A 10,154-nucleotide genomic window follows, 5' to 3' on the forward strand; every position below is an offset into this window, starting at 1 on the left:
GCCTACCAGGACCATCCGACCACCATGTCATGCTCAGAGGAGGATGCAGATAGGAGGGGCGTGGGGTCAGCACACCGCTCTCCCGGTCGTTATGATGGTATTCTTGACCGAAGCCGCTACTATTCGGTCGAGTAGCTCATCAATTGGCATCACGAGGCTGAGTGCACCCCGAAAAATGGCAACAGCGCACGGCGGCCTGGATGGTCACCCATCCAACTGCCGACCACGCCCGACAGCACTGAACTTCGGTGATCTCACGGGAACCGATGTATCCACTGCGGCAAGGCCGTTGCCAGATCAACCCAGTAGGGGTGGCAATCTGCAGCAGGAGGAGGTCAGTTTCAGATGAGATATACATCTACATAAACATGTAGCAATATATGAAAGAATTCTTGACAAGTTGGAATGAGCAGTTTAGTAAAAAAATTATTGAAAAATTAGATACCAAGCAAGATGCAAATAAGGTTGAATTAACTGCAGGTATCAGAACTCAAGGTGATGAATTAAAAATCAAATTACAAACCACAAATCAGCAACTTGAAGAATACGTAAGGGACCTGCACAACAAAAAGATAGAAATGAACAATATTATATCTAAACTATAGTCCGCCATTTGTCCTTAACAGAGGAGTTATGTTCGGAGGTGACTAAGTACATTAGACTCTCGCTAATCTGGCCATTCCTGGCACATATGGGTGCTGGATTAGCGGAAGTGCCAGATTACTGAGTGTCTGAAATTTATTTTATTCATTTATTTTGTTTTTTATTTATTTTGAAAACATAGGGGATATAGTGTACTGTACTTTATTAAACCAAAGGATACAATTTTAAAACATAGAGGATATACTTTATTAAATCCAAAAATACATTATTTTTCAAAGAAAACTTAATCCATGAGTGTATACTCTACATAATTACAGTTGTATCACTCACTATGAAACATGTCCCTCATTTTTAACTGTCGCAATGATGATACGCGACGGTGGCATGCTTTATCACGCAATCGCTTTATAAGCATTACATCAGTACTGCATGTATCTGGTTGTTGCATGATGTACTCCAGGAAGACCTCGGCAGCTTCAGCACTAGCAGTGTGAGAAATCTTCATGCTACCTCCTCCTGTGTCCTCTTCTTCATCACTTTTATCATTACTTTCTTACACACTTTTGATTATTTTTTCATCTGTTAAAGTTTGGTCCATATCGAAGCTTTCCCTCATTCAGCCAATTAGTAACATCTTCATCATCAATTTCTTCTCCTCCTGGAAGGTTATGGAACTTGTCAGTTTACAATGTAATTGATAATTCCGAACTGACTGGCTCATCGCTGTCACTCACTACTGGATTCAACTCGGCATCAACGGATAGCCACAATTTTCTCCAGCTCTTCATTATGGTAGCTCGCTACACTTTATCCCATGCTTCGGCTGCTTGGAAAACATCATCACGTATGCTAATTGCTTTACATGCCTTCAGTATAGTCTTGATAGAGTTATTTTCACTTTCATTCAGCAAGGAGATGAGAAGTGAATGTCAATAATGACATTTAATTGATTCCAAAATTCCCTGGTCCATGGGCTGAATTAGGGCTGTCACACTGGGTGGGAGAAAAAGTGCTTGTACATGTATACCATTGGACTTTAGAGAAACACATGAAGAATGGCTGGGAGCATTGTCAATTATAAGGATAGCTTTCAGTGGAAGCTTTTTCTTCTTTAGCTCTTTTCTCATTGCTGGTACAAACGTTTCATGGAACCACGGAGAGAATATTTGTCTGTCCTTCCACGCTTTCTTCAGAGTGCAATACTGCACTGGTGGAGTATTTATGTCAGTGTGTTGAAAACAACATGGATGTTGAGATTTTCCAATCACTATAAGCGGTAGTTTATGACTCCCATTTGCATTACAACACAACATTAATGTTACGTGCTATTTCCGTTGCTTGTAACCATGAGCTTCCTTCTTGTTCTTGGCAGCTAATGTTTTTGAAGGAAGCATCTTGTAAAAGAGTCATGCTTCATCAGCATTACACAAGGCATCAGCAGTTTAATATTCTTCCTCTATTATCTTCTGTATCTTGCTTACAAACTCATGAGCATCCTTATCGTTAGCTGAGTGACTTATCCCAGTGACTGTCAGCTGCCGAATGCCATGTCATTTTTTCCAGTTTGTTAGCCAACCTTTGCGCTCGCTGCAAACAAGTTACTACCGCCAAGTTGTTTGTTAAATGCAACTGCTTTTTCCTTTATAATCGGGCCACTGACTGGAATTCCTTTACTGCGTTGTTGTATGAACCATCTATAAACAGCTACGTCCCATTCTCCACGCTCACTCTTTCACATAGCCTTCCATTTTCCAAACTCACTATCCATTTGTGTTGAGTACTGTCGAATAACATCTTCTTTCTTTTTGATCTCATAAATAGTTGCTCGTCCAACATTGAACTCGGCAGCAATGGCTTTCTGCGAAGAACCTCGATTTAATGTATCTAAAATTTCGAGTTTCTGCTTGAGATCTAGCTTAACATGTTTCCTTTTGGAAGACATGATTCCAAATTGTAAAGAAAGCTACAATTTCAAATACAGTACATAAAGCATTGTTTAACTAATCATTGTTGTGCACGATAATTCATTGTGCGCATTTTTTGGACATACGCCAGCTTACTGAGGGGCCGGACTATGGAGGGCCGGATTAGCGAGAGTCTAGTGTAGTATGAGTCCGCTGCTCGTGGTAGCGTTCTCGCTTCCCGAGCACGGGGTCCTGGGTCGATTCGTGGTGGGGTCAGGAATTTTTCCTGCATCGAGATGACTGGGTGTTGTTGTGTCGTCTTCATCATCATCATTCATCCCCATCACGGTCGGAGGAAGGCAGTGGCAAACCACCTCCACTAGGACCTTGCCTAGTAAAGCGGTGCGGATCTCCCGCATCGTCCCCCTACGCTCTGTAAAGAAGCATGGGACTTCATTTCATTTCATTTTCAGTGTAGTATGACTTAGTAAGAAATGACAATAATGATCAGTTTAGGTATGTAAATAAGGTTCTAAACCAGAATAAAGATTTAACTAAGTGGGTCCCTAGACAAATCTCAGACACGACAGTTTGATTAAAGGATTTAGAGCTTAACAAAGATTCATATGTAACTACAATGTCGGATTCTAAGAGTAGTCTTTTTGACTTTGGAGGAGCACGTTAGTGATTTACTTGAGCAAAATGTACATGATAGGATCGAATCGTCTGTCAGTACACCTCATTCATCAGAAACAACAGAGGCTGTGTTAAGAAATTGGGGGTGATTTGGAGAAATTGAAAGATGAAATTAATAGAAAGAGGTTTACCAATAATTTTGGGTTTCCTGTAGAATTATTAGTATCACACCTAGAAAATGGGACAAATTTATCCAAACAATTTCCTAAATTCAAAACAGAGGAAGATTATATCCTATGTTTTTCTTAAGACTATCTTCTAAATCTTTGCCTAAATGTTGGGATGAGTCCAAGAAAGTGATTTTGCACTAAGGTATTTTGAAGGATGTGCTACTGGATGGGGAACCACTCATTCAGAAGAATTATTTTGGAATGATTTTCAGAAGAAGTTTAAGAAATAATATAGGTTGTACAGTCTCAAGAAAAGTTAATGCTTGAGATACTTGACCCAAGATACTATGATTATAGCTGGGGCAATTATAATAAGTATGCTGAGTGTTGGTTCAAAGTTTACCTTACCATCTAAGAAAGGAATTATGCTATTGAGGGTGGACAACAGAGAATGATTTGTTAATGTTTATTGAAGGTCGTGAAATGATGTGCAAAGTACGAGGAGACCAGACAAAGTGACTACTGTCGATCAGACAATGATGGAAACAATTATATACCTAAATTCCAAGGGGAAAAATGAAAGTAAATATTGTAAAGTAAGGAAGCAAAATAACAATAACAGACATAATCAAGGCGATCTCAGAAATTTAATTCTAGTAATATAAACAACGTAGGTGCTAATAAGCCACTGTTTCTGCACCAGCTGTCAGAAAACAGTGGATGTTCTGGGGCAAGGGCCAGGCTTCCCGATGTAAGAAAGGAAAAGCAGGCCCTCATAGAGAGAAGATAGCAGCCCTTACATGCCCGATAATTACTCGTGAGTGGTTACTTGAAGAAGAGGAAATAAAATATAGGACTGAATGAGATATACCACTAGTAGTGGGTTATATTTTTCAAAAGAAAGTTGTTATTCACTTAGATGCTGGGAGTGAAACATCATTAATCTCACAGGAATTGCTAGCAGTAAAGAGAAGAAAAGTATCCTTGCCCCATATCACCAGATACGAAAATGTTTGTGGTTGGTATTACTGGTCAAACAGGGAAACAAAAGAATAACACGACTACCTATTACAATTAATACATAGGTCTTCTACTAATATTACTGTAGTAGGAGAAATGAAACATGCAAAATAGGAGTTACTGAGTAACTTTAAATTGAAAGTGAGAGAATTGTATGTGTTATCAGAGTAGCCTCTCCCCGATGTTATTCAATCTGTATATTGAGGAAGCAGTAAAGGAAACAAAAGAAAAATTCGGAGTAGGTATTAAAATCCATGGAGAAGAAATTAAAACTTTGAGGTTCGCCGATGACATTGTAATTCTGTCAGAGACAGCAAAGGACTTGGAAGAGCAGTTGAACGGAATGGACAGTGTCTTGAAAGGAGGATATAAGATGAACATCAACAAAAGCAAAACGAGGATAATGGAATGTAGTCGAATTAAGTCGGGTGATGCTGAGGGAATTAGATTAGGAAATGAGAAACTTAAAGTAGTAAAGGAGTTTTGCTATTTGGGTAGCAAAATAACTGATGATGGTCGAAGTAATGAGGATATAAAATGTAGACTGGCAATGGCAAGGAAAGCGTTTCTCAAGAAGAGAAATTTGTTAACATCGAGCAGAGATTTAAGTATCAGGAAGTCGTTTCTGAAAGTATTTGGAGTGTAGCCATGTATGGAAGTTAAACATGGACGATAAATAGTTTAGACAAGAAGAGAATAGAAGCTATCAAAATGTGGTGCTACAGAAGAATGCTGAAGATAAGATGGGTAGATCACATAACTAATGAGGTATTGAATAGAATTGGGGAGAAGAGGAGTTTGTGGCACAACTTGACTAGAAGAAAGGATTGGTTGGTAGGACGTGTTCTGAGGCATCAAGGGATCACAAATTTAGCACTGGAGGGCAGCGTGGAGGGTAAAAATTGTAGATGGAGACCAAGAGATGAATACACTAAGCAGATTCAGAAGGATGTAGGTTGCAGTAAGTACTGGGAGATGAAGAAGCTTGCACAGGATAGAGTAGCATGGAGAGCTGCATCAAACCAGTCTCAGGACTGAAGACCACAACAACAACAACTACAACATAAGAGGAAGAAAAATCAACTGGAAGGCATTTTATGAAGATATATAGACACATTTTTTGATAAACCGGGAATGATTGAGGAGTATGTAAGTGGGTTTAAAGTAAAACAGTACAAGCCATTCTTTTGTAAGAGCTATCCAGTACTGGTGGATCTACGGACTGTTATGAGAGAAGAGATACAAAAGACAACTAACTGACAATGACCTAACTGAAGGTGGTTGTAGGTGTACCAATAATCTGTTCTACATCTACATCCAGCCTTTGCAAACCACTGTGAGGGGCAAGGCAGAGGGTACTCCCACTGTACCAGTTATTAGAGTTTCTTCCTGTTCCATTCACGTATGGAGTGTAGGAAGAATGATTGTTTGAACGCCTCTGTGCATCCAGTAATTATTGTAACCTTATCCTCACGATCCTAATGTTAGCGATATGTAGGGGGTTATACACTCGTGCTCATAAATTAAGGATAACTGCAGAATGTGGTGCCACACAACGAGGCACTACTCAAAACTGGCACTAATAGCATAGGCGCATAGGGAACACACACAACACAGATCTGTAATTCCATGGTATTGGTGATAAGTTGAGAAAACCGTCCCAAAACACATGTGCTACAAAAGCCACTGTTTCCTGCGCATGTACCCTGACATCAATATGGGATATGATCATCATGCACATGTACACAGGCTGCACAACAGATTGGCATACTCAGGATCAGGTGGTTGAGCAGCTGCTGGGGTATAGCCTCCCATTGTTGCACCAGTACCTGTTGGAGCTCATGAAGTGTTGTAGGGGTTTGAAGACATGCAGTGATACATCGACCGAGAGCATCCCAGACATGCCCAATGGGGTTTAGGTCTGGAGAACAGGTAGGTCACTCCATTCACCTGTTATCTTCTGTTTCAAGGAACTCCTCCACGATGGCAGCTCGGTGGGGCTGTGCATTATCATCCATCAGGAGGAAGGTGGGACCCACTGCATCCCTGAAAAGGTGGACATACTGGTGCAAAATGACGTCCCGATACACCTGACCTGTTACAGTTCATCTGTCAAAGACATGCAGGGGTGTACGTGCAGCAATCATAATCCCACCCCACACCATCAAACGACGACCTGCATACAGGTCCCTTTCAAGGACAGTAAGAGGTTGGAGGTTGGTATCCGGTTCCTGGTTCACGCCAGATGAAAACCCGTCCAGAATCACTGTTCGGACTATTCCTGGACTCATCCCTGAAAATAACCTGGGACCACTGTTACAATGACCATGTACTGTATTCTTGACACCAGGCAATATGGGCTCTCCTGTGACCAGGGGTCAGTGGAATGCACCTTGCTGGTCTCCGGGTGAATAAACCATGTCTGTTCAGTCGTGTGTAGACTGTGTGTCTGGACACAACTGTTTCAGTGGCTGCGGTAAGGTCCCGAGAAAGGCTACCTGCAGTACTCCGTGGCTGTCTGCGGGCACTGATGGTGAGATATCGGTCTTCTTGTGGTGTTGTACACTGTGGACTTCCTGTACTGTAGCGCCTGGACATGTTTCCTGTCTGCTGGAATTGTTGCTATAATCTTGAGATCACACTTTGTGTCACACGGAGGGCCCGTGCTACGACCTGCTGTGTTTGACCAGCCTCCAGTCGCCCTAGTGTTCTACCCCTCTTAACGTCATCAATATCTGTTCTTTGAGCCATTTTCAACACACAGTCACCATTAGCACATCTGAAAACGTCTGCATACTTACTCGCTGCACCATACTCTGACATGCACCAACACACCTCTGTGTATGTGGACTGCTGCCAGCACCACCGTGCAACGACCGCAGGTCAAATGCACCGCATGGTCATACCCTGAGGTGATTTAAACCCGCAAACTGCCCACCAGAGCACTGTTTCACCATGTATAAGCATTATCCTTAATTTATGAGCATGAGTGTAGTATATCCCTAGAGTGATCATTGAAAGCTGGTTCTTGAAACTTTGTTAATAGACTTTCTTGGGATAGTTAACATCTGTCTTCAAGTCTGCCAGTGCAGTTCCTTCAGTATCTCTCTGACACTCTCCCACAGATTAAACAAACCTGTGACCATTTGTGCTGCCCTTTTCTATATACATTCAGTATCTCCTGTTGGTCCTATCTGGTTCAGGTCCCACACACTTGAGCAATATTCTACAATGGATCCATGAGTGATTTGTGAGCAATCTCTTTTGTAGACTGATTGCACTTCCCCAGATTACTGCTAATAAACTAAAGTCTACCACCTACTTTACCCATGACTCACCCTACGTGATCATTCCATTTCATACCCCTACAAAGTGTTACACCCAGGTATTTGTATGAGTTGGCCGATTCCAGCAGTGACTCATTGATATTATAGTCAGAGGATACTATGCTTTTTCGTTTCGTGAAGTGCAAAATTTTACATTTCTGAACATTTAGAGCAAGTTAACTATCTCTGCACCACGTTTAAATCTTATCAAGATCGGACTGAATATTTATGCAGCTTCTCTCAGATACTGCTGCATTATAAATAACTGCATGATCTGCAAAAACCCTGATTTTGTTATTAAAATTGTCTGCAATGTCATTGAAATACAACATAAACAGCAAGAGTCCCCTTACACTTCCCTGGGGCACACCCAAAGTTACTTCTACATCTGACGATGACACTCCATCCAACACAACATGCTGTGTCCTCCCTACCATAAAGTCCTCAAACCAGTCACAAATTTCACTTGATACCCCGTATAATGGTACTTTTGACAACAAGTGTTAGGTACTGTACTGAGTGAAATGCTTTTCGAAACTCAAGAAACACTGCATCTACCTGATTGCCTTGATCTAAAGCTTTCAGTATGTCATGTGAGAAGAGTGCAATTTGGGTTTCACATGATCAATGTTTTCAAAATCCATGCTGGTTGGCGTTGAGGAGATCATTCTGTTCAAGATATCTCATTATGTTTGAGCTCAGAATATGCTCTGAGATTCTACAACAAATTTATGTCAAGAATATTAGACAGTAGTTTTGAGGATCACTTCTACTAACCTTCTTGTAGATGGATATGACCTGTGTCTTTGTGGTTAGACACTGGACTCGCATTCGGGAGGACGACGGTTCCATCCCGTGTCTGGCCATCCTGATTTAGGTTTTCCGTGATTTCCCTAAATCGCTCCAGGCAAATGCCGGGATGGTTCCTTTCAAAGGGCACGGCTGACTTCCTTCCCCGTCCTTCCCTAATCCGATGAGACCGAGACCTCGCTGTCTTGTCTCCTTCCCCAAACCAACCAACCAACCTGTGTCTTTTACCAACAACTCAGCACAGTTTTTTGTTCGAGGGATCTATGATAAATTGTAGTTAGAAGAGGGGCTAGCCCCACCCCAAATTCAGTGTAGAATCTGACAGGGATTCCATTAGGGCCTGGAACCTTGGTCTGTTTTAACGGTTTCAGCTGTTTCTCAACACCGCTGACATTAATACTTATTTCATTCATCTTTTCAGTAGTTGTGAGGGTTAAATTGGGGCAATTCTCCTGGGTTTTCCTTCGCAACGGGACATTTGGAAATGGAGTTAAGCATTTCAGTTTTTGCGTTGCTACCCTCAATTTCAGTTCTTGTCTCATTCGCCAGGGACTGGACACTAACTTTTGTGTCACTAACAGCCTTACGACGAGAATTTCCTTTGATTTTGTGAAATGTCATTTGACCATATTCTGCTATGGTAGCCATAGAAGACATCAAACATTGCTCTCTTGACAGTCAAATGTGTTTCATTCAGCATCTCTCTATCTATAGTTCTACGCTTCATTTTACACCTATTATGCAGTAATCTCTCTTTCTTTAGAAGTTTCTTTACATTGACTGTATACCTTGGATGTTCCCTCCCATTATGGACTGTTCTACTGTGTACATCTCTATCCGATGTGTGGTAAACTATTCTTTTAAACATGAGCCAGAGTTCCTCTGCATGCTCCTGACTGATGCTGAAAGTTTCAGGTTCCTCATTGAGATAAGACATTAATGATTTTTATCTAGTTTACTGAATGTAGATATCTTTCTGCTTGTTTTAGTTGTCCTTGGTAATCATTGTTGCCACAGTCGTGTCGTCGTCACTGATACCAGTTTTGATGTGGACATCCTCAAAGAAGTCAGGTCTATTTGTTGCCATTAATCCAATATATTTCCATAATGAGTGGGGTTTCTAGCTACCTGTTCTAAGTAGTTTTCAAGGAAGGCATTTAGTAAAGTTCCACAGGATGTTTTATCACACTCACCACTAACCAAATTGTAATTTTCCCAATTTATTGTTGGATGATTAAAGTTCCATCAATGATTACAGTATTATTGGGGAATGTATGTACAAATAAACTGAGGTTTTCTCTACAGTTTACGGTTACATCAGGAGATGAGTCTGGTGGGTGACAGAAGGATCTAATTATCCTTTTACGTCCACCCCTGATACTGAGTCTTGCCCAAACAGTCTCACATGCAGCTTCAATTTCTATCTCAGTCAATTTGAGTTAAAAAAACTACTGGAACAAATACACCACCATCATTTCCCATTTGCCTGTCCTTTAAATATACACTTAAATTTTCCCCAATAATCTCACTATCAATTTCAGGTTTCAACCAGTTTCCTGTACCTAGTCTTATGTGAGCTTCACTGCTTTTCATGAGTGCTTCAAATTCTGGCACTCTGTAATGAATTCTTTGGCAATTTACCATTAAGATTTTAATGCTCTCTCACCTGTGGGAGGCATTTCTTT

Source organism: Schistocerca nitens, chromosome 4 (genome assembly GCF_023898315.1).
Source record: "Schistocerca nitens isolate TAMUIC-IGC-003100 chromosome 4, iqSchNite1.1, whole genome shotgun sequence".
Taxonomy (NCBI): domain Eukaryota; kingdom Metazoa; phylum Arthropoda; class Insecta; order Orthoptera; family Acrididae; genus Schistocerca; species Schistocerca nitens.